Raw genomic sequence first — 26,298 nt, forward strand, 5'->3', positions numbered from 1 at the left:
GCAAAGTATTTTTTTTTTTCTATTTCATTTGTACTCCTCTAGGAGTCCAATTAGCCCAAATGGCTGTGGAAGCAGTTATTCCCGAGGGCCATTGAAGCCGTTGTCCTCTTGGGCCCATAACGTGCGAAAGCCAGTAGTCGTGTCACACCAAAGAAAAACGCATTTTCTTTAAATACAATGTGTCTGCCTTACAGACTATGGCAATGAGCTCCAAAAAACTCACCCTAATGTAAGTCTGTAGCTTGTAGCTGCCTAGGCAGAGCTGATTAACATCTGTAATATTCAGAATACAGACTTCTGCTCTCATAGCATGGACATCCCTTGCGTAGTCTGTGAGTTCCTACTTCTATTCATACATGTGAGTGTGCAGAGAAAAACAGTGTCTGTATATGCCGGGCATCAAAAAGCAGTTTCTTTCCGCAGTGAGTTTAATATATTCAGTAACCTTCTGTTTATTTGGGTATTATTTGCTGAAAACACATGGAAAGCTTTGGCCTAAGAGTGTAGGAAAACCCAGACCAAGTGTTGATCCCAAGCTCTCCTCTTCTCACACAGATGCCTGGACCCACGTGGGCAGACGGCAGAAGAACTGTCTCTCTTTACTGCACAGCATCAAATAAGGTCAGTAATGCTGCTTGTGTTCCGTCTTCTTTTACTGTCCATGTTATCGAGGAAACCTATAAAAGTTCCCTCTTTTGATATCTTGACCCATGGTGCTGCTCGCATGCTGCTTTGTGGTTTAGAGATTTAAAGAAACAGAGAGGGAAAAAGAGTGAGAGAGAGAGTTTGCCTTAGGTGATAAACAGCAGTGCAAGGCCAGAGCCCTTATTTAAAAAAACAAGAAGAAGAAGGAAAAGAAAAAAGAAGAAGAGAAGCAGCCGTAGCAACAAGAGAGTTTGGAAATGATCGGGGATGTGGGGGGCTTGCAGGAAGAGGTGAGGGCACGTAAGGGAGGACGCAAAATCAGCTTCACCCAATAACAGCGCAGAATAGAATTCCAGGCATTCACAGACCCATTTGCACCCTAGCTTGAATGCAGAGAGAGGTGTATGACATACCTGTCTACAGGGCCACCCAGTCATGGAAGAAACACTTGGAAACCCACGGGTACACTTATTCAACTCTCTCAGTTTTCAAAGACAAAAAAAAAAAAAAACCCTTGTCTGATAACATAGGTTATTGGCATCTTTTTTCAGTGGGAAATTGAAATTAGATGTGGTCACACCCCCTCCCCCTCCACACACACACACACACACACACACACACACACACACACACACACACACACACACACACACACACACACACACACACACACACACACAGTCTTCCTTGTTAGATCGTACCTTCTTGGGCAGACCTCATTGCCTATGCCTCTGCCTCACCTGTTACCAGTGGTGTTTCTTCGAGTAAGATGTCTCTGTGACTTTGGACTCAAAGGATGTCATTACATTGGTTCATTGAAGTAACCACTGTGCGCTGTGTGAGGCTCACAGTGCATGTCTATCCAGGTTAGCCCAGTTATTGAAAACATGGTGGAGGGAGGTGCTGCTGTTGCTGCGAGTTTGTTCACTGACTAGGAAGGGCAGACCTACCTGTTCATTTTTCTCCAACTGCTCCCATGTGGGATGTCAGGATAGCCAACACGGTGATTCTAAATTTCTAAATTGTCAGGTCTCTGCTGTGGTAGCAGATGGACATGTGCCAGGAGTGAGGAATTAGGGGCTGTGTGCGGAACAGGACCACTTATGTAGGAGATGGTGACACTGTGTGTTTCGTCTTCTGTCTGGACTTCTCCTCTGATCCTTGATTTGATGGGAAGTGGGATTGTTTCCTTGGGAAGGAGAGAATATTTATATGACTTTTTCAGAAAGATGTGATTTTAGAAATAAATACTGCGGTTTGGTTTCTGGAATGCAGCCCATACGCATTTCTTGTTGGTATACCTTCAGAGCTGGGGTTTGGATTTCATGCTCAAGTGCAGGGTGACTTGCTACTTTTTTGTGGACCTTTTGTTAAATTTTATTACAATACTCCTTAGTGAATTTTTTTCCCAAACCTTTTACAACGAAGGAAACAGAAGAGGGCACAAGATGAAATGCTGAAAGCAGTGGCATGAATGCTTTCCCATTTTTTATTTTGGTCTGGGTAGTGAAAAAATAAAAACTAGAACAGTGATACAACAGTGATTGACATGACACATACATATGCCGGGTGGTAATGCACTGCTCGTGTTCAACCCTCGGAATGCTCGCATGTGATCACTTGGCTCCTCCACCTCTTTTATTCTCACAGTTTACTTGGTCAAAAACAAAGAATGTAGAAATGACTAGTCATCATTCCAGACAACTTGTAAAGCAGTGAGCCTCATATGTGAAGGATGAAGGCAGGGAGAGAAGTTAAAGTGTGGCCTTTCAGGACCGCATCAGCAAGTCCCACATTCTTCCTTTGTACAGATTGAATATACGGTTGACTCTTGAACAACATGGGGGTTCTGGCTCCAATGCCCAAACAGTAAAACATCGCATAACTCTACAGTAGGACCCCCATATCTGCAGGGCCTCCATATCCACGGTTCTGTGTTCGCAGGTTCAACTAACCGCAAAAAATCCACATAGAAGTGGATGCTCACAGTTCAAACGCCTGTTGTCCAAGGATCAACTGTACTACTTGTGGCTTGAAAGTACATAAGATTTCACTAAAGCCAGCTTTGGTCCCTTCACCACATGTCAGTTTTTTTCTGGTAATGTGTAAGAGAAGGCTGATTTATACGCCACCATTATTGCATGCGTTTCCTGAAGGGACTTGAGCTGCTCCAGTGTGGAGAGGGGCTTGGACTGGTTGGTCTCAGACGTTGCTTTCCCATTCAGCATGATGGTAGCCTCTGTGTTTGCAGGTCTCAGAGGAACCCCTGTTAATCATTAAGGAGTGATTTTAGAGCTGGAATCAAAACACAAGGAAAAACCCACTAGCTTTCTTATCTTAGGGATGAAAGTAATATCAGTGATGCTGAACTTTGAGCCATGAGCAGCTGAAGTTTGGAAGACAAATATCAGCTGCAACATCACGTCTACTCAGGCCTTGGGAACTCCGTGATGAGTGAGTAAATTCAATTGGTCGTAACTGAGTCAGGTCCCTTATTCACCCAGCATGTGATGAGATAGATAACTTACTGCTGGTATCTTTTGGATGCTCAGGTCAGATAAAAACTAAGGCAAATTAACATGAACTTGAAAGGTGGGACTGGTGGATGGATGCTCACCACGTGAGTTTCTTTCCTTTTTTAAAATAAAGAATGTCATTGAATTAACCTATGCAAATACATCTTCCCAAATAATAAAACACAGATTCCCTTAGTTAAATGTGCGCCTACCATGCATTGCTTTCATTTTAATCACAGGAGATCAGTTCCTCAAGTCCTTGAGCCTTGAAATGTCGTCCTCAGACAAATCCAGAGTCTTGTGGGCAATGCAGAAGTGTCTAGAAAAAAGTCACATGACTGGGCATATACCCAGGGAAAACCATAATTTGAAAAGACACTTGCGGGGCTTTGGAGGTCAGATCCCAGGGAGAGGACTGGGGTTAGCTGCGTGAACACAGCCTGCAGGGGCTACTGCGCCACAGCTAGCTGGGAGGGAGTCCGGGAAAAAGTCTGGAACTGCCTAAGAGGCAAGAGACCATTCTTTCAGGGTGCGCAAGGAGAGGGAATTCAGAGAACCACCTAAATGAGCTTCAGAGATGGGCACGAGCCGTGACTATCAGTGCGGACACCAGAGACGGGCATGAAACGCTAAGGCTGCCGCTGCAGCCAGCAAGAAGCCTGTGTGCGAGCACAGGTCACTATCCACACCTCCCCTCCTGAGAGCCTGTGCAGCCCTCCACTGCCAGGGTCCCGTGATCCAGGAACAACTTCCCCGGGAGAATACACGGTGCGCCTCAGGCTGGTGCAACATCACGCCAACTTCTGCTGCCACAGGCTCGCCCTGCATTCCGTACCCCTCTCTCCCCCCGGCCTGAGTGAACTGGAGCCCCCTAATCAGCTGCTACTTTAACCCCGTCCTGTCTGAGCGAAGAACAGACGCCCTCAGGCGACCTACACACAAAGGCGGGTCCAAATCCAAAGCTGAACCCCAGGAGCTGTGCGCACAAAGAAGACAAAGGGAAATTTCTCTGAGGAGCAACGGATTAAATCTCCACAATCAATTTGATGTACCCTGCACCTGCGGAATACCTGAATAGACAACAAATCATCCCAAAATTGAGGTGGTAGACTTTGGGAGCAACTGTAGACTTGCGGTTTGCTTTCTGCATCTAATTTGTTTCTGGTTTTATGTTTATCTTAGTTTAGTATTTAGAGTCTATTATCATTGGTAGATTTGTTTATTGATACGGTTGCTCTCTTCCTTTATATATATATATATTTTTTTCTTTTCCTTTTTCTCCTTATGTGAGTGTGTATGTGTATGCTTCTTTGTGTGATTTAGTCTGTATAGCTTTGCTTTTACCATTTGTCCTAGGGTTCTGTCTGTCCGTTTGTTTTTTTTTAGTATAGTTTTTAGCGCTTGTTGTCATTGGTAGATTTGTTAATTGGTTTCGTTGCTCTCTCCTTTCTTTCTTTTTCCTTTCTTTATTACTTTCTTATTTTTAATTTTTAAATTTAATTATTTTATTTTATTTTTTCTTTCTTTACTTTTTCTCCCTTTTCTTCTGAGCCATGTGGCTGACAGGGTCTTAGTGCCCTGGCCAGGTGTCAGACCTGAGCCTCTTAGATGGGAGAGCCGAGTTCAGGACATTGGACCACCAGTGACCTCCTGGCCCCACATAATATCAGACGGCAAAAGCTCTCCCAGAGATCTTCGTTTCAATGCTAAGACCAAGCTCCACTCAAAGACCAGCAAGCTCCAGTGCTGGATACCCCATACCAAACAACTAGCAAGACAGGAACACAACCCCACCCATTAACAGAGAGGCTGCCTAAAATCATAATAAGGTCACAGACACCCCAAAACACACCACTGGACATGGTCCTGCCCACCAGAAAGACAAGATCCAGTCTCATCCACCAGAACACAGCCACCAGTCCCCTCCACCAGGAAGCCTACACAACCCACTGAACCAACCTTACCCACTGAGGGCAGACACCAAACACAATGGGAACTACGAACCTGCAGTCAAAAGGGAGACCCCAAACACAGTAAGTTAAGCGAAGTGAGAAGACAGAGAAACACACAGCAGATGAAAGAGCAAGGTAAAAACCCACCAGAACAAACAAATGAAGAGGAAATAGGCAGTCTACCTGAAAAAGAATTCAGAGTAATGATAGTAAAGATGATCCAAAATCTTGGAAATAGAATGGAGAAAATACAAGAAATGTTTAACAAGGACCTAGAAGAACTAAAAAGCAAACAAACAATGATGAACAACACAATAAATGAAATTAAAATTCTCTGGAAGGAATCAATAGCAGATTAACTGAGGCAGAAGAATGGATAAGTGACCTGGAAGATAAAATAGTGGAAATAACTACTGCAGAGCAGAATAAAGAAAAAAGAATGAAGAGAATTGAGGACGGTCTCAGAGACCTCTGGGGCAACATTAAATGCACCAACATTCAAATTTAGGGGTCCCAGAGGAAGAAGAGAAAAAGAAACGTACTGAGAAAATTCTTGAAGAGATCATAGTTGAAAACTTCCCTAATATGGGAAAGGAAATAGTCAATCAAGTCCAGGAAGCGCAGAGAGTCCCATACAGGATAAATCCAAGGAGAAACATGCCAAGACACATATTAATCAAACTATCAAAAATTAAATACAAAGAAAAAAATATGAAAAGCAGTAAGGGAAAAGCAACAAATAACATACAAGGGAATCCCCATAAGATTAACAGCTGATTTCTCAGCAGAAACTCTGCAAGCCAGAAGGGAGTGGCAGGACATATTTAAAGTGATGGAAGGGAAAAACCTACAGCCAAGATTTTCAACCCAGCAAGGATCTCATTCAGATTTGATGGAGAAATTAAAACCTTTACAGACAAGCAAAAGCTAAGAGAATTCACCACCACCAAACCAGCTTTACAACAAATGCTAAAGGAACTTCTCTAGACAGGAAACACAAGAGAAGGAAAAGCCCTACAATAACAAACCCAAAACAATGTAAAAAAGGTAATAGGAACATACATATTGATAATTACCTAAAATGTAAATGGATTAAATGCTCCAACCAAAGGACATAGATTGGCTGAAAGGATACAAAAACAAGACCCATATATATGGTGCCTACAGGAGACCCACTTTAGACCTAGGGACACATACAGACTGAATGTGAGGGGATGGAAAAAGATATTCCATGCAATTGGAAATCAAAAGAAAGTTGGAGTAGCAATTCTCATATCAGACAAAATAGACTTTAAAATTAAGACTATTACAAGAGACAAAGAGGGACACTACATAATGATCAAGGGATCAATCCAAGAAGAAGATATAACAATTGTAAATATTTATGCACCCAATATAGGAGCACCTCCATACTTAAGGCAAATGCTAACAGCCATAAAAGGGGAAATTGACAGTAACACAATCATAGTAGACCACTTTCACCAATGGACAGATCATTGAAAATGAAAATAAATAAGGAAACACAAGCTTTAAATGCTACATTGAACAAGATGGACTTAATTGATGTTTATAGGACATTCCGCCTGAAAACAACAGAATGCACTTTCTTTTCAAGTGCTCATGGAACATTCTCCAGGATAGATCATATCTTGGGTCACAAATCAAGCCTTGGAAAATTTAAGAAAACTGAAATTGTATGAAGGATCTTTTCAGACCACAACACTATGAGACTAGATACCAATTACAGGAAAAAATCTGTAAAAAATAACAAGACAAGATTGCCCACTCTCACCACTGTTATTCAACATAGTTTTGGAAGTCTTAACCACAGCAATCAGAGAAGAAAAAGAAATAAAAGGAATGCAAATTGGAAAAGAAGAAGTAAAACTGTCACTGTTTGCAGATGACATGATACTGTACATAGAGAATCCCAAAGATGCTACCAGAAAACTACTAGAGCTAATCAATGATTTTGGTAAAGTAGCAGGATACAAAATTAATGCACAGAAATCTCTTGCATTCCTATACACTAATGATGAAAAATCTGAAAGAGAAATTAAGGACACACTCCCATTTACCATTGCAAGAAAAAGAACAAAATACCTAGGAATAAATCTATCTAAGGAGACAAAAGACCTGTATGCAGAAAACTATAAGACACTGATCAAAGAAATTAAAGATGATACAAACAGATGGAGACATATACCATGTTCTTGCATTGGAAGAATCAACATTGTGAAAATGACTATACTACCCAAAGCAATCTACAGATTCAGTGCAATCCCTCTCAAACTACCAATGGCATTTTTCACAGAACTAGAACAAAAAATTTCACAATTTGTATGGAAACACAAAAGACCCTGACTAGCCAAAGCAATCTTGAGAAAGAAAAACAGAGCTGGAGGAATCAGGCTCCCTGACTTCAGACTGTACTACAAAGCTACAGTAATCAAGACAGTATGGTACTGTCACAAAAACAGAAATATAAATCGGTGGAACAGGATAGGAAGCCTAGAGATAAATCCACAAACATATGGTCACCTTATCTTTGCTAATGGAGGCAAGAATATACGATGGAGAAAAGACAGCCTCTTCAATAAGTGCTGCTGGGAAAACTGGATAGCTACATGTAAAAGAATGAGCTTAGAACCCTCCCTAACACCATACACAAAAATAAACTCAGAATGGATTAAAGACCTAAATGTAAGGCCAGAAACTATCAAACTCTTACAGGAAAACATAGGCAGAACACTCTATGACATAAATCACAGCAAGATCTTTTTTGACCCACCTCCTAGACTGGAAATGAAAACAAAAATGAACAAATGGGACCTAATGAAACTTAAAATCTTTTGCACAGCAAAGGAAAACATAAACGAGACGAAAAGACAACCCTCAGAATGAGAGAAAATATTTGCAAACAAAGCAACTGACAAAGGATTAATCTCTAATATATACAAGCAGCTTATGAAGCTCAATATCAAGAAAACAAACAACCCATTCCAAAAATAGGCAGAAGACCTAAATAGACATTTCTCCAAAGAAGGTATACAGATAGCCAACAGACACATGAAAGGATGCTCAACATCACTAATCATTAGAGAAATGCAAATCAAAAGTACAATGAGGTATCACCTCACACCAGTAAGAATGACCATCCTCAAAAAATCTACAAACAATAAATGCTGGAGAGGGTGTGGAGAAAAGGGAACCCTCTTGCACTATTGGTGGGAATGTAAATTGATACAGCCACTATGGAGAACAGTATGGAGGTTCCTTAAAAAACTAAAAATAGGACTATCATAAGACCCAGCAATCCCACTACTGGGCATATACCCTGAGAAAACCATAATTCAAAAAGAGTCATGTACCACAATGTTCATTGCGGCTCTATTTACAATAGCTAGAACATGGAAGCAACCTAAGTGTCCATCGACAGATGAATGGGTAAAGAAGATGTGGCACATATATACAATGGAATATTACTCAGCCATAAAAAGGAACAAAACTGGGTCATTTGTAGAGACGTGGGTGGGCCTAGAGACTGTCATACAGAGTGAAGTAAGTCAGAAAGAGGAAAACAAATATCGTATATCAACACATATATGTGGAATCTAGAAAAATGGTACAGATGAATTGGTTTGCAAGGCAGAAATTGAGACAACAGATGTAGAGAACAAATGTATGGATACTAAAGGGAGAAAGCAGCGGGAGTGGGGTGGTGGTGGTGGTGGGATGAATTGGGAGATTGGGATCGACATATATACACTAATATGCATAAAATAGATAACTAGTAAGAACCCGCTGTATAAAAAAAAATGGAATTCATAAAAAGGAAAAAGAAAGCCACATGAGAACAGAGACAGTTTAGAGACTCTGGCTTCACCTGTGATGCTTCCCGTGTGTGTCCTGGGTACCACTTTAGGTGGCACAGCAGCGTTTCTTAATAGTGTTTTTATTCTTAAATATATTAAAATATAATTAACACATTAAATCCCCAATTTTATAAGTACTTTGGCTGAGGCTGCAATTAAATGAGGTTGCACTTTACGTAGATGGAATGAATCGCATTTCTTTTCTGCAGTACATTGACTTTGATGAAACACAGTAATGGCGGGAATCATAAAAGTGGTACAAGAATGTCTGAAGTTGGGAAATGACAAGCTTTTGGGTAATGCTAGCCAGTATAAACTGAGGCTGTAGCTCTTACAATTTCCCGCTCAGAGAACCTGTTTTATTGTTTCCTGCTCTAAACTTCATATTTTTAAAAAAATTTTTCAGCGTACAGAAATGCACACATTATGTAATCATTCATTTTTCTGTTTAAAAATATCTATACCTGCTGATAAGCATAAAGTAGTTAGTGTTACTGACTGAATTGGTGTAACTCCAGCCAACCCCGAATTACTAATCCCAAACAGAAGCGTAATATGTCCTTAGGACAGTTGTTAGCAAGTATTGGAAGCCACCTGCAGCTTGCCCAATGACGGGGAATTTCTTTTAAATAGAGAGGGACATCTCTTAGAACCCAAGGGCCAATATCAGGAACAGCTGGATCTAGGAACTGGGAGGTGACCAGCACCCCAGGGAGAATGTTCTCTTGGTCTCTTATCCCTCGTTCTCTTTGCAGATCTTTATTCTTTCAGCAGACTACCTTTTCTTCCTAACCTCTCCTCACAGGAGATGAAAAATGGCTGTTCACAATTCCTAAGTTATATTCCAGCAATGTAAAGGACCAGCTCTCTCAGCTCTGATTCCCTGAGTCTCTGGGGAAGAGACTCTGACTGACCCTTCTTGGGGCCAGATGTCCATTCTGGTCTCACCAGTGGTGTGCTGCTGCTGTTCAATACAACCATTATTGAAGAGTAGATTATTTAAACTTACAATTAAATAATTTAAAATGTAATAATTCCTCAAAAATTATCACTTTATTACATTTTACTGTTTATGCTCCCAAGGTTATTTATGGCTGTTGTATTATATGATAGAATTCCTCTATAATGGTATGCTACTATACATCTTTTCTGAACTTTCCATTCAGTGAAGTGTTGGGAGCTTGAAATCAGCTGTGGTGGGAGTATTTACACCATGGAAATTGGCAAACACTACAAATCAGGGTGGTGTTGTTATTGTTATTGTTGTTTCCTGTAGAGCTGATTGTTAAATATTTATCAGTACACCACTGATAAATAAATATAATCCACTCCAGGTGGCTATTGGGCCTGGGTCCCTTTCTCTGTAAAATGAATGGTGACAGCATTCTACCTCATGGATGAGTCAGGGGAACGGGACCATTATGAGAATCCCTGTAAACTGGACTTCACCCACCAAAATCTAAAGGCTTTCCTTTTGTACAAAGTGAATATCCTAGTTCTTACTCATTTATTTTCATACTTTCTGCTACAAAATAACTCGAGGAACATTTAGACGTCATTATTGGTTGTCAACTGTGATGATGATGATAATGATGGTGATGCTAGCTAACATTCTGAGCACTGTTTTAAGGCTCTTTACACATATGAGCTTATATGATCTTCATAACACCTATCATTCAAACTCAATTCATTTTAATTCAACAAATATTTATTGAGCACCTGCAATATGCCAGGTTCTGTTCTATGCACATAAGAGACATCGGTGAGGAAACAGAGATCCTCATTGTTTACATTCTGTCTGGGGCAGACAAACAAATATTACACATATTAAAGTTACACATTACAGAGTACAGTAGAGGGGATGTGTGCCATGAAATAAACCAAAGATAGAGCAGGGGGAGGGGAACTGAAAGGTCTGGGGATGGGGGCAGGAATGGGGTGGTTAGAATAGAGCTCCATGAAACGATATTTCTGCAAGGACTTGAAGGAGGTGAGAGAGTTGCCTTTGAGGATATTTTGGGGAAGAGTGTTCCAAGCAGAGGAGCTGCAAGTGGCAAGGCCCTAAGGTGGACACATGCTTGGTGTGCCAAAGAAACATCAAGGAGATCAGTGTGGCTGGACCCTAATGAGCAAGAGGAAGAGAAGTAGGTAGTTAGCGAGGTAAGGGAGGTGGGATGTAGATCACCTTGTAGGCCTTTGGAAGGACTTTGGCTTTGACCTTGAATGAAAGGGGAACCATTTTGGGATCTTGAGCACAGGAAGAACATGACCTCACCCAGGTTTCAAAAGGACCACTCTGGCTTCTGTGTTGAGAACAGAGGGCAGAAGAAGACAGCTTACTGCTGTAATCTGGGTGAGTGATGTCATCGTCTCTGACCAGCAGCCATGGGGGTGAAAAGAAGTGACTGGAGGTCAGATTCGGTGTGCATTTTGGAGGTAGGGATGAGAAGATGTCCAGATGGTTTAGATATATAATATGAGAGAGAGAATTCAAGGATGACTGTAGCGCTTTTGTCTTGAGCAATCGGGAGGATGAAGTTGCCATCAACTAAGGTAACAGTTACCACCAGGCAGTGGGCAGATTTAGAGGAGAAAAATAGTTTAGCTGAGTTGATTTTCAAATGGATATTAAAAATCTAAGTGAAAATGTTGAGTAACCCATTGGATATTAAAGTTTGGAGTTTGCAAGAGAAGTCTGGGCTAGAGATGCTAATGCAGGAGTCCTTGGGACATAGATGGTATTTAAACCATGAAACTGGACATGGTCACCAAGACAATGAGGATGATGACCCAAAGAGAGAGAAAAATTGATGATACAAGAGAGGAAGGGAGACTAACTGGAGAGATATCCTTCAGTAGGTAGGAGGGCTAGGTTCTAGTATGAAGTGAAGGGATTGACTTTAGATAAGAGAGTGAGTAGTTTATCCACCTTAACAGGATGGCAGAATATGAAAGTGCAGATGCTGGTTGGTGGGTGGATGTGGTACTTAGGAATTTCTGGAAATTCACTTCTGGTGACTTCACTTTTCTTAATAAAGTAGGAAGCAAGGTCCTCAGCTGAGAATGAGGATGGGGAAGAAGGCATTGACGGTTTGAGATGAAAGGAGAAAATGTCCCAGTCATCCTTTGGAGAATAAAATGGTAAAAGAAGTATAAAAATACAAAGTGATCAGCAGCCAGCATAAAAGGTCCACTTGAGATTGATGGTCATAATATGGGTACAATGATTATTTTTCCATTACATGAGGGAACCTAGGCTCAGAGAGGTTAAGTTACTTATATAAGGTTACACAGCTAGTAAGTGGCAGAGTCAGGATTTGAATCCGACAGTTGGGCTCCTGAATCCATCCTCTTAAACACCACAAGATATACTTCAGAGTTAACTTAAAAATGACTGTGATTCTACTTCTTATAATGGCTACTAAAATAAGAGCTTTCTAGTAATGGGATATAGCAAATCCACAACTCAGAGCCATCAAAAATAACAGCTCTGATTAAAAAGACAAAACAAATCCTACATAAAAATTCTCAGATAAGAAAGGTAGTAAAGTAAGGTCTGGATTAGTGTTTTTTGAAAGAAAAGTTGTTACTAAAAGGTTTCCAAAAGCATTTAAATAGTAGGAGATGCTGACCTGGAAGGTAGCAAGAAACCAGTCTAGACATATTGGGCAGTGAGTATCTGCTAAGCAGAACTGCAGGGCAGAGAAGGATAGCCAGGGCCATGTGAGGCCTGAGCCCCAAACCTATTCTACCTGAAACACAGATTCCCATTAGGAAAAGCAAGGTATCTTGAGTCTTTTAAAATCCATGCTATTTGTAAGTTTCCCAACAAATAATGGTGGTTTGGAAGAAAAAGCTATTGGGCATCTTTGACCAAAAATAATTGTAACTCATCTCTCTTGTTAATCAACAGCTTTAAGACAGCTTTTAGGTTCTCAGTACGTTGGCATGTTTCTCCCATACAGAACCATCCCAGCTGGGGACTGGATGGATGTTTAGCTTTCACCACGGGACAGAATTCAGCTCAAATCCACACCTGGTGTCAAACATTTTTTGTGCCAGACACTGGGGCTATGGAGATGAACAAAATACAGATCCGACCTCCTAAAGATCATAATGTAAAAATAATATAAATAAGTGAACACTCATTGAAGTGCATAGACAGCAAAATATGTAAACAATGGCATTTCAGAAGCCATAGTGAGCTTATTATAATCAATGAAGAACTTCCAGAAAAATGTAAGAATGTTGATAGAGTTAAAATCGTAATTTAGAACTTCACTCTTCAAAAAGTGTTCCACGCTCCAGTAGCATTGGCATCATTTTGGCAGTTTGGTATGCACATAAGACAAGCTATGTCCTAAGTTCTGGGATAAGGGAAGCAGATTTGCAGCCATGGAAATGCATCTCTGGAAGTTCTGGTCACATCTGAAGTGTTAGGGAAGGGAATTAATCTGGAATGCAAGCAGTACATTTCGGTTGCCAAATACGAGGCAGTCATTCCATTCCCCCCTCCCCGCCAAAAAAGTCCTCATAGAGCTGAATCTTGGATATGAAGGGAATTATTCTCTAAGAAGTTTCTGTTGCCCAGTTGCTGCAGTTGCTGTGTGTCATCACATAGCCTAAGATCGCCTAATTAACGCACTAAGAAGCAGGTGCATCACTTGGGATGTAACAGCAACAATTCCAAATGACACAATTATTTCCAGCACTGGAAATCGGAATTTTTGAGCGTGAAAATCATTTTCCCCTGAATTACTATCTAGGCAAAGGCATAAAGTTACGGTGCCATTGGCTTCCTCAGAAGTCTGCTTTGTTCTGGAATTTTTCTGCAGATTCTGATGGGGACTTTCTCATCTGTCACCTGGGTACTGGGCAGGAGCTGGAGAGCAGCTTTGCCAAGACTGCCAGCTGACCTCTGCAGACTGGGAGAAGGCAGGGGCCAGACAGCACCACGGAGAGCGATGCTGCTGGGGAGCTGCCAGCATCCCTCCCCATGTGGGTGGGTGCCACGCCGTTTCTCTCCGTAGGAGGCTGGTTGAACACATCACAGGAGTGAAACCTGCTGATTTGACTTCTCTAGAAGGGCCGGAATATTTTTTATTAATCCTGTTCCTTGGTACCAAATAGGCTTTTTTATGAGCATACATGAAATTAATAGCAAATCTTTTGACTAGGGCAGCTTTTCTTTTAGCAGCTTCTCTGTCCAATGGGCAAAATTACTATCTACGTAGAGGGGATCTAAACAGCAGAATGAAATACAGAACTGAACAATGTCTGGATAATTTAGACCCCCAATATATTTTACTCTATTTTCAAAGTATTCACCCCCACCACTTCAAGACTCACCATACATACTGTTTTCATACAATGCATTCATGCTGTGTGACCTCTTCCTTGCTATGCTCGTATTTTATTCTCTGCTGTCCTCAAGGAAACCCTAGCTTATTAATTGTTAAACATGCTAAGGAACTGGGGATTCATTACATGCTGTTCTCAATTCAGAAGGTTGGACAGCCAGATGCCTGTCCTATATCCAGGAGGTTGATGTTCAGTCATGTATCATTATAATGTAGCTGGTGTAATGAAGCTGAGGTCCTGGATGTGATTCCCAGGGTGCCAGTTACCTTGGCTCTCTGGCTGCAGACCATAACTCTATTCTGATACTGCACTTCAAATGGATGAATTGGTCAAAGCGAGACTGAATGAGAGGCTATGACCAACACATCATCCATACTTCAAGAACAAGAACTCACAGCACATTCCTTACAGCTAGTGTGTATACCAGGTCCTTCTTCGAGCCGCCCCAGCCAGACCTGAAGTCTCCCCACTCTGAATCTCTTCCATGCTTTTCTGTTCTCATGAAACTTAGCACATTCTACTTGAGACCCCAATAATTAGCGTCCACACACTGTCTTCCTCGCTGGGTTGTAAACTCCTTGAAGATATAAACCATATTGAATACGTTTTTCTATCTCTTACAGCGCTCATGCGCACTCAATAAATATTTGTTGAAAGAATGGATAGAGGATGGATGGTTGGAGAAATGGATAAATAAATAAGTGCATAAGTTGTCTTTGCAAATCTATTGGCTAGTACCTCTGCTGATATCCATCAAGGACAGATAGCTCAGAGATGTAGAATAGAGTGCAAGAAGCATGCCTGATAACGCTACATCTTCCACACGACTGATAAATCTGATAATGTAGTGTACATCGATTACTCATAACGTGCTGATGACGCATCCCAACAACAACATCCCAACAACAGAACAAAATCCTTGTGAGTATTTAATGCACGTCTAAAGCCTCTCTGGGAGACTACTCCCGTTTTAGAGAAAAGGGATCTAAAGCAGCAGTTGAATTGTTCTGCACGACCTTGGGCAGTACACAGTAGCATCTGTGGAATTAGCAGGTGTATTAGTTATCTGTTGCTACAACAAATTACCCTAACATTTAGCAGCTTCACACGACGAACATTTATTATCTCCGTTTCCCTGGGTCAGGAGTTTGTGTGCAGTTCAGCTGGCTGCCTCCGTCTCAAAGTCTGTAGTAGGGCTGTGATCAAGGGGTCATCTAGGGCTGCCGGCACCTCTAAGCTCAACTGGGGAGGGTTCGTTCCAAGCTCACTCACGCGGCTGTTGACAGATCTCAGGTTCTCACTGGCTGTCGGCCGGAGCAGTCAACTCCTGGCCTTTGTTTCCACATGGCAGCTCACATATGGCAGCTTGCTTCCTTCCGACTGAAGGCTCCAAGAGAGAGTGGGAGCGAGCAAGCAAGACGGAAGTCACAGTCTTTTCGTCCCCTAACCTCAGAAGAGACAGCCCATCACATTTGCTATGGTCTCCTTGATAGAAGTGAGTCAGTAGGTCCTACCACACCTATGGGGAGAGGATGGCGTAAGGCCTGAATACCAGGAGGCGGGGATCCTTGGGGACCACCTCAGATGCTGTTGACCGTGGTGGGTCCCCGAAGGTCACAGAGGACCATCTGCCAGCTGCCTCTTACCTGTCTGAACATGCAGTGTTGGGTCACAAGGTGGTGCCAAATAAGAGATCACAGAAGCAGCCTGCCTCAAAAGTGAACCCTATTTTCTCCATTTTGACGGAATACAGAGGTGGATGTGGTTTCTTGCTGGAAAGTTCTGCCAACGACACCTCACATCCTGAGTGGCACCTCAGCCTCTTACCTTCACTGCCCAAGCTCACTTCAGTAGATGGCAATGGATTTCTGGGAAATCAAACAAACGTGGTCTGCACTCACAGTGAACACCTCAGGCTGGGACCCTCTGAGAGGGCAAGACGGCTTTCCCAGTGGGATCAGTGATCAAAATGTTGAGTGTGGGGTGGAGGAAGGAAAAATCCTTCCTGATGGTTTTGGTGAAGCTGAAACTTCGTTCTGAAACCAGTTGTCCCTTGTGTTGGAAATGAATGCTTTGAATTGACTGAAGTCCCCTAGGAGTTTATTCCTTTGTGTCTCTTAAAGCGAGGCTTTCAGGATAGACATAATCAAAGAGATACAGTGTAGTGGACGACGAGCAGAGGGTATTTTTAAGCCCCTTTTGCTTCAAATGGTCATTTGCCCTGAAAGCCCACTGTTACTGCCGAATCTCCTTAACTCCTGAAGCAAGATAATGACATTTTATTAAAGAGCAATTGCTAGATTATTAGCCACCGGGCTTAAAACACTGAAGTATCATCATTCTCCTGCTTCCCTTGGCTCCGATCAACATGGCTTCAGCTGCTTCTGAGATGTGAAGTTCAAAGCAAGCAGTTCTCTCCATCCCTGCTCAGAATTAACCAATAAATTAGAATAACTAAGTGAGAAAGGGTTAGACAAAGGCAGTGTCGGAACTGGAGGCCAGGGCCTGGGTCATTTTGAATATGAAACAAAGCATGGTTTATGTTTTGTATTTTATAGGGTTTAAAACAAAGCTAAAGTATAGCATTAAGGATCAAGGTCAGGGTGTTATCTTTTGTGGGGTGAAAGGGGTACGGGTGACGAGGTCACAGCTTATGCCAAAGACGGGGCCCCTCCTTTCTCCATAACATTTATTTTCCCGAGCTTCTGTCTAATTAATATAAGGCCTTGCTTGAGCACACTGCCCCTCATTGGGCCTGTCACTCGTTAATCAAGCGACCCTTCTAGCCTTGGGTAATGACCTTGAAAGAATATATCAGCCCATGATGGCGGAAGTGAGGAATTAAATTGTTTCTCTGAGTGCTTATGGTCATTGCTGACAATTTATATCTCACAGCTGCCCTGGGTTGGCCATACCGGCCATTGTGCAGCAATCATTTTCCTGGCCGGGAATGGATTGTGTGCCGGACAGGGACCAAGCTGGCCTCCTGTACATCTCCATCTTTATGTTATTTCCCCCCCACCCCCGCCTTCTTTTAATCCCGTCTTTGTTTCAGAGGCAGGGATTGCACAAAGTTAAAAGCTTTGTCATTAAGGCCCCCAAGAGCCAAAAGCATGGGGGAAATTGTGTGTCTGGCTGTACCCTGCTTTGTCCCTGAGCACACTGCTTTCGCCTCTGCTGATGTAAGGCTGCAAAGGGAAGTGTCTTGAGAATTATGTTAGCACCAAACTCATAAGAGGAAAATTACTGGAAATATTAAAAGGCTGTAAAGGGTGTATTGTATACAAATGATTAAGCCTGAACCCTTTCTGGGTCTTTTGAGGAGGTCAGGGAGATATTGGCTGCCGGTCCTGAGGGGGAGACGCAAGGATAGGGACTTGCATCCTTTTAGCTTTTACAGTGGTGTATTTAGAAGTAGTGGCGTCTTGGGGTGTGTTGGTGTGCAGCTCAAAATCATACCCTTGTACCAAGATAAATGTTATCTGTACCTGAAATCTGTACCTAAGCCTTATACATCCCCTCAGAATCTGGGCACCCCCTTCGCTTTTTCTGTTTCTTCTTCAAGAAACTAAATAAGTGAACCTTAAGAGCTCTTTTCCCATGAGAAAGTCTTTTTCATTGTTTTACTACACCACCAGTTGGGTATCCAAAAGGATTGAGAGGGAGAATTTTCCCGTTAGTTAATAAAATTCAGCAAATAAATAGTATACCTTTGCATGGCTCAAGCTACAATGACTAGATTTTGTGTGTGAAACTTTATAAATACAATGGCATAGATTTGATTTGTCCTGAGTTTTTTCTTGTCTAAAGATATTTACTAGTTATCACTAAATGTATGTGCTAAAACTTCAAAGAAGAAAAATCAGCAGCAGGGACCTCCAGAGGTGGGGAGAGAGTTAAGTGTTTGTAAAAGCTAAATTGTGATTCCTTCCTTTCACTGGCTCCTGGCTTGGCGCCTGGGTCTGTTTATCGTTATTGGACAATGCCTTCCATACACGGGAAAAATTCTTTTTCCTGGGGTCTGTGTGGTCTGAGAGCTTCTGCAGGTCACAGCTCACTCTCAAACTTGGGGAGGGTCCTTATGTGACCTTATTATATGGAGTGGTTGGCAGAAGGGGGGGCGAAGAGGAGAGCTTCTGTCTAATTGCTCAAGCACACTGGCCCTCTGTGAAATAGGACACATATTCATTCTGTCCTCAGCCCATCTGAAGAAAGACTGTGTACAAATGTGGAAAAGGAAGACTTCTGACAACACACGTGTGAATAAAGGCAGGTTAATAGAATGCAAGCTGACCACACACATGCCGATCCTAACAAGAGTCATATTAAGACGTTTGCCCTTTAAGAGGGGAACTCATGGAAGGCAAAGTCTGCATCATTTTTATCCTGGGATTCTTTACCACAACAAGTAGTGGCTTACAAATCTAAGCACCAAAGGAAAAAAAAAAGATTTACTGAGTGATGGGATTAATCCATCCAGCCCATGATCGAAACATATGAGTCAAGCTGGTTCTTCAGCTCTTAGGGAAATGGGACAAAACAAACTGCCATGGAAGTGATTCTTACCCCTCTGTCTCCCTGTTTTCATTACACACATATATGCTAATGGAAAGGGCTCAAAACTGAAAGTCAGATGCTTCACTCCCATCCCGATGTCACCACTCACTCAAGCATCAACTTTGCAAGAGGCATCCCTTCTCTGGGGGCATCAGAGTATAAATCTTAAATGAAGGGGTTGGACTTGCTAATCTCTGTGGTTCTTCCCAGAATGACATCTCTCTAATGCTAGAGGACTGCTATCACTTTGTGTGAGAGAAAGCCAAGTCATAGGAACAGAATGTGTTTGTGTAAAGAATGAAAAACATGATCAGGGTTGCCTGTGTGCCTTGGACATGGTAGGTGCCTGTAATGTGGCTGGAATTGGTTTGTGGAAGGAATTAGATATCAGATAAAAACCCACGTAATTCAAATCCAAGTTCACACTCAGCCTTCTGTCCTTGCCTCGCTCAGACACTCATGTCAACTACTCACCGTGGCTCCTGGCACAAGCAGAACTGCCAGGATGTCATTTTTCTAATATGTAATTCTAGTGATACTATTTACCTGAAGAGTTTGCAAACTGAAATGATGGAGATTGTGAAAGTTCCCTTTGCTCTTTTACCTAAGTTCTCTAACTCCATCCGTCATCCCCTTTTGTAGCATCCATGAGTTGGCTAGACTTCCATTTAACCATCTATGCTTCTGTATTTTCAATGACGGAGGTCTTAATTGCTCCATCTAAATATTATAGGTTTGTGTGCTTGTTTTGATAAAGGGTAGAGTTTCTTCAGGACAGGAATGTCTTCTTTGTGAGGAACATGTAAGAGGTAAGGCAAAGTCAAGGAGAAGAAACTTTGGAAGGGGTGAAAGAGAGAACTTCATCCATCTCCTGTCTTGTTTTCTTTGTCATCCTTTCCTTCAGAATATACACATGAAAAAAACTGAGTTTTCTTCCCCCCGCCCCCCAGCACCACATAAATTGCAGTGAAACATGCCAAGCATCCAGGGTGAGTGGCCATATGCAGGCTGATGATGCCATCTGGGAGTGTGAGAAGATGCCATGGGTGTGGAGCGTGAAGTTATGTCAGTGAACTCTGCCTATGGGACAGGGCCACATCTCACTGGGAAGACAGCACCAACCCTGCCCCTGAGGTGGTACCTCAGATGCTGTTAGCAGAGTGTGCACATCCAGAGAGGGCGCCTGTGGTCACAAGTTCAGAAACCACTAGCGTTAGTGCTTAAATCTGAGTGGTAAGAGATCTCATTGTACCGGGCAGGTACTATGTTATTTGCTAAATAGCTTTCAGGGGTCTTTGTTTGTTTAGAGGCTTAAATTTTTTTTTCCAAATTGTCAATATTCCCAAATCATTTCACAGGAAGTCGTCTATATTTGTTATGCTTAAAAACAATGAACATTCATACTCTGATACTGAACTTTGTTGATTGAGTGATCATGAATTCTTCTTCCTGTATTCAGTAAGTGCAGACCTATATAACTGACAGTCAGAACTTCTGTGAATCATTGGATAACCAAGGCTTCCATGCAAACTTGCTATAATTTTAGTCAAAGGGAAAGGAACTTGGCATTTTCATCAAGCCTTGTGAAATCTTTATTACGGGAAAAATACTACCATGGCAGACCCAAGATTCTAAGTGTGAGTTCACCTTTTTGAGCAGGATCCCAACTAACAGGAAAACCTATGTTTAGAGTTTTCCCAGATTTCTCCCTTTGTCTACTTTTACTACATTTTCTCACAGTGGCTTCCATGAGTCATCAGCGGAGAGAGGAGTGATGTGGGGGCTTGTAATAGAACAAATATGGCGTTCAGTGTGAGCCAGAGATATCACTCCTCCCCCAACCTGTCTATAGGATCCATCTGTTCATTTAAGCAAAAGTTGACCAGTGCTGTTCTGATAAGTTCAGAGTTAGGGACCCACTAACTTAGTGGAACAAATGATTATTACTATCATTAATGGCAGTTCACCTTCATCTAGCTTGGTTATGTACCAAACTCTGTTCTGAACTCTTTACAACAACCCTTTAAGGTAGATACTAATTTTTGTATTTGATTGGTGAGATTCCTCAAGTAGAAAGTGACAGAGCTGCTCTAGCATCTGCTCTCTAATCTATACGGTATACAACCAACCAACCAACAAGGAGACCTAATTTAGGTTTGATCATTGAAGGCTGAGATTCCCTAACTGCTTTGAAAAGCAGGGAGCTATTTGGGATTTGTTTGTTTTATTGCATTATCATCTTATGAAGTGCTATATCTGGTAGTAATCTGAAATTTTTAAGGGTTTAAAAATTATTTTGTGTATTGTATTTTGTGATAGTTTTTCTGGTCCCTTTAACCTTAATACAGAGCCTGTTATCTCCCACGTGTTATCAGTATCACTCCAGTATATAGTCTCTGTCCTTCTCTTCCCTATACTATTTTATGGACTCGTCTATGGCAGAATCTGTGTCTTCATAGGCATTGTTAACTTTTTTAGGGTAAATAGTATATGCTAAATAAATATTTGTTAAACTGAACTGATTTTGTCTAAATTTGCACTTAACTCCATAGATGACCCAGTTTATTCCTCCAGTAAACACCAGTTTCACTTCTACTTCATACACTTGCTAGACATCAGATGTTTGTGGAAGGAATGAACGGAGACAGTAAACTTCCAGAGCAGAAGGGGCTGGAAGGTGAGGAAGCTGGGTGGGCACCTTGAAAGGCAGCTCACCTGCTCTTCTAAACCCAAAGAAAGAAGAAAACGAATATTTATGAGCTGAAATTTACCGAAACCACTATTTTACAAGATATTTTCCAAAAATCTGTCTCCTGAAGTGAAAGCCCATGGTCAGTCTTTGCTTAACACATGAATTTAGAAAAATTTCAGACAGGTTTGTTCAGTTATGCCTTTATAATTTTAGTTTTCATCCTAGATGAAGACAAAAGATTATATAATTCCAACTCTAATTCATAGAATGTGGGGCAATTTATGGAAAGTTTCAGAAAAATGGAACCTTGGGGATTAGACATAATCATAAAATGTAATAATTGTCGAAAGACACGATAATATTCCATTAATCTTTTTTAAAGTGGGATTTGAAGGAACACTTTTAAAAAAGACTTTATTTAAAAAATTATTTTAATTGATTAATTAATTTATTTATTTATTTTTGGCTGTGTTGGGTCTTCGTTTCTGTGCAAGGGCTTTCTCCAGTTGAGGCAAACGGGGGCTACTCTTCATCACGGCGCGCGTGCCTCTCACTATCGCGGCCTCTCTTGTTGCGGAGCACAGGCTCCAGACGCGCAGGCTCAGTAGTTGTGGCTTAATTAATTAATTAATTAATTTATTTTTGGCTGTGTTGGGTCTTCGTTTCTATGCAAGGGCTTTCTCCAGTTGAGGCAAACGGGGGCTACTCTTCATCACGGCGCGCGTGCCTCTCACTATCGCGGCCTCTCTTGTTGCAGAGCACAGGCTCCAGACGCGCAGGCTCAGTAGTTGTGGCTCACGGGCCCAGTTGCTCCGCGGCATGTGGGATCTTCCCAGACCGGGGCTCGAACCCGTGTCCCTGCATTGGTAGGCAGATTCTCAACCACTACGCCACCAGGGAAGCCCAAAAGACTTTATTTTTTAGAGCAATTTTTACAGTAAAATTGAAAGGAAGTTACAAAAATTTTCCATATGTTCCTTGTCCCCACATAGGCACATCCTCCCCAGTTATCAACATCACTCACCAGGTCGGACATTTTTTAATCAAGGATGAACCTACATGGACACATAATAATCACAGAAAGTTCATAGTTTACCTAAGGGTTCACTCTTGGTGTGATACATTCAGTGGGTTTGGACACATGTATAATGACATTTATCCATCATTATAATGTTATACACAGTACTTTTACTGCTCTAAAAATCTTTTGTGCTCTGCTTATTTATCTCTGGCCCCCTCCCCTGGCCACAGCTGAGATTTTTACTGTCTCCATAGGTTGGCCTTTTCCAGAATGTCATGTAGTTGGAATCACACAGAATGTAGATTTTCAGATTGATTTTTTTCACTTAATAATATGCGTCTAAGGTTCCTCAGTGTCTTTTCATGGCTTGATAACTTGTTTCTTTTTAGTGCTAAATAATATTTCATTGTCTGGATGTACCAGTTTAGCCATTCATCTACTGAAGGACATTTTGGTAGTTTCCAAGTTTTTGCAACTATGAATCAGCCTGCTGTAAACATCCGTGTATAGGTTTTTGTGTGAACATAAGTTTCCAGCTCATCTGGATAAACACAAAGGAGTGGGATTGCTGGGTCATATGGTAAGAATATGTTTTGTTTTGTAAGAAAACACCAAAGTGTCTTCCAAGGTGGCCATACCGTCTGTAGTCTCACCAGCAATGAATTAGACTTCCTGTTGCTCCACATCCTTGACAGCATTTGGTGTTATCAGTGTTCTGGATTTTGGCCATTCTAATAGGTATGTAACAGCCTTGCATTGTTTTTATTTAAATTTCCCTGATGACATAAGATGTGGAGCGTCTTTTCATATTCGTATTTGCCATCTGTATATATTCTTTCACGAGGTGTCTGTTAAGGTTTTTGGCCCATTTTTTAATCAAATTGTTTGTTGTCTTACTGTTGAGTTTTAAGAGTTCTTTGTATATTTTGGTTAATAGTCCTTTATCAGATGTGTCTTTTCCAAATATTTTCTCCTGGTCTGTGGCTTGTCTCCTATAAAGCAGCACTTTTAAAATAGGTTCCTTATCTAAGAGAAAATCTCACTCTTCCCTCCCAGACTTGAGTTTGTGAAAAAGTGTCTGGCATGAAATTAAATCAAGTATACAATGAGTCTATGTAAACTAACCCCAAATGGCGGCAGTTTCCATCCTTTCTTTTATCTTTAAATATGTAATTTGCGTGATACCTGAAGTACCATAATTTTACTTTCTAAAGAAAGGCATCAGGATTTTTTGTTTCACTCCAAGGCCACTCCTAATAAACCTGCGTCTTTTCCTAGAAGGTTTTGCTTTGAAAATGAAATAGCCTTAATTCCTAGTAGTCTGTGAGCAGTACTACTTAAATATCTGAGTATGGTTTATTACTCAAATCATTTGTTAGTGGCAAGTAACTCCTGGTACAAAAAGTAGACCTAGGTGTAGGGGTACCACCTCACCCTCCTCTAGAAGGAGGACAGGGAATTGTTGGGGCTGCTTTCTGAACCCCTCAACCACTAAAGTCCCCAGGAAGAGAGACTCTGGTGAAATGAGAACAGCAAGAGTTAGACAGGTGACAGGTGACCAGGAAGAACTGGGGACAGAGAAAGGTGATCTCACTTGGAAGGTAGAAAAAGGAAAGGAAACAAATTTCAGTTGACCGAGGTACGAGCTCAGTGGTACATGATTTTGAAAGTAGGACACTTTATGAATGAGAATGAATAATAGGCCCAAAGAAGAGAGGAATGGAAAGGAGTTAAGAAGGAAGAAACAATTATTAAAAGAAAGGCAAGTAATAATTTTAAAATAAGTAAGATTTTAGAGAAATACAGAAAAAAGGATTCAAGAAAGACAAAATTGGGCTTCCCTGGTGGCGCAGTGGTTGAGAGTCCGCCTGCTGATGCAGGGGACACGGGTTCGTGCCCCGGTCCGGGAAGATCTCACATGCCGCGGAGCGGCTAGGCCCGTGAGCCATGGCCGCTGAGCCTGCGTGTCCGGAGCCTGTGCTCCGCAACAGGAGAGCCCACAACAGTGAGAGGCCTGCGTACCACAAAAAAAAAAATAAAAAATAAAAAAGAAAGAAAGAGAAAATTTATAGAAAATCTTAAAAAGAGACTGTTTAAATGTACATTTAATCTTAGATAAATGAAGAGGGAAAGAAATGGGTCTATAAACCCAATTATAATAACCAATAATGAAGGAAGTATCTTTTTTTCCAATGGAAACTTTTAATCTTCTAATTTACTGGTGGTTTGCCTGTTTGTCACAAATAATTGTTAGAGATACTGGAAAATTTTTTAGGCTTAAGATCAAGAAGGATGGGTCACTCTGAATCCTCTGGAATTCAGCAGGTTGCCTCTTTTTTCCTAAGAGGTTGATGGGTTTGAAATGTTTATACCTTTCTGCTTACTTAAAAGAGACTTGGGAAATTCACATTTTCCATTAGCAGACAATGAACACCACTTAGTGCCTTTGAGACTTTACTGGACTTTGCACAATCCCCTTGCCTTTGTTGCTTTGCCTCTTTCATGCCACAAATCTTGGTGCTTTTTGCTCTGTGACATCATGGCCACTGTTCTCTTTAGCTGGGAAGACATGTTAACCTTTCAATGGCAAAGTGGTCACCAAGTGTGCATCCTATGCTTTTCAGAGACCTCTTTGGACTCAGAAGTGAAGGCAGGCAATAGAGTTTTTCCCTAAAAAAAACAGCTTAAGATTAATTTAGGTTAGACAGATGGAAATTTTTTTCACGTGGCAAAGTCTGTTAGACATTCGAGTTTGTTATTGGAAGAGTTTGCTGTATCTCCCTCTGTGGAGGTCTTTAAAATTCTTGTCTCTGTTAAGTGGTTGACTAAATCTAGCCCCTCTAACTGTCCCTCTCTGCTGAGGCTGGTGTCAGCACATCTCCCCTCACTCCCCTGAATGGGAAATTTACAGTGATTTCTCCTCACAAAAGATTAGGGACCTGTGGATAAGGTGACTTCTAAGAATCAATCATTTGGCAAAAAGTAACTGAACAAGGCAATAAAAAAGGAACGACAGGAATAAAGACACAGACCTACTAGAGAATGGACTTGAGGATATGGGGAGGGAAAGGGTAAGCTGTGACAAAACGAGAGAGTGGCATGGACATATATACACTACCAAACGTAAAATAGCTAGCTAGTGGGAAGCAGCCGCATAGCACAGGGAGATCAGCTTGGTGCTTTGTGACCACCTAGAGGGGTGGGATAGGGAGGGTGGGAGGGAGGGAGACGCAAGAGGGAAGAGATACGAGAACATATGTATATGTATAACTGATTCACTTTGTTATAAAGCAGAAACTAACACACCATTGTAAAGCAATTATACTCCAGTAAAGATGTAGAAAAAAAAAAAAAGGAACGAATGGGGAAGTATCACAAGTAAATCCTAGAAGTATACTTCTTTCTTCGGAGAAATAAGAACCAACCACATGAAAAAGTAAATAGCATTTATAAACAATGTATGCTGAGTCTTAGATCAGTACTTTAAATAGTCAATTGAAAGATGATCTCGGTGACTAGAAATGATCAGTGTAGCAGACAGTCTAAGTGGCCTGCCCATATACCTTAAGCCATGCTGTCCAATAACGGCAACCACTGGCCACATGTGGCTGTTAAGCACATGAAATGTGGCTGGTTCTCACTGAGATATGCTCTATGTATAAAATGCATGCCAGCTTTC

The 26,298-nt window shown here is 41.5% G+C and overlaps 1 long non-coding RNA gene across 1 annotated transcript in view; it reads left to right on the top strand.

The window, feature by feature from the left end:
• The first annotated feature begins 574 nt into the window (after positions 1–574).
• The window catches only part of LOC132593891 (uncharacterized), a 257,249-nt gene continuing 231,525 nt past the window's right edge, over positions 575–26,298 (top strand). Inside the window, exon 1 of the long non-coding RNA XR_009559881.1 lies at positions 575–621. This is a non-coding gene — a long non-coding RNA (uncharacterized lncRNA). The remainder of the gene's footprint in view (positions 622–26,298) is intronic.

Source organism: Globicephala melas, chromosome 19 (genome assembly GCF_963455315.2).
Source record: "Globicephala melas chromosome 19, mGloMel1.2, whole genome shotgun sequence".
Lineage (NCBI taxonomy): Eukaryota > Metazoa > Chordata > Mammalia > Artiodactyla > Delphinidae > Globicephala > Globicephala melas.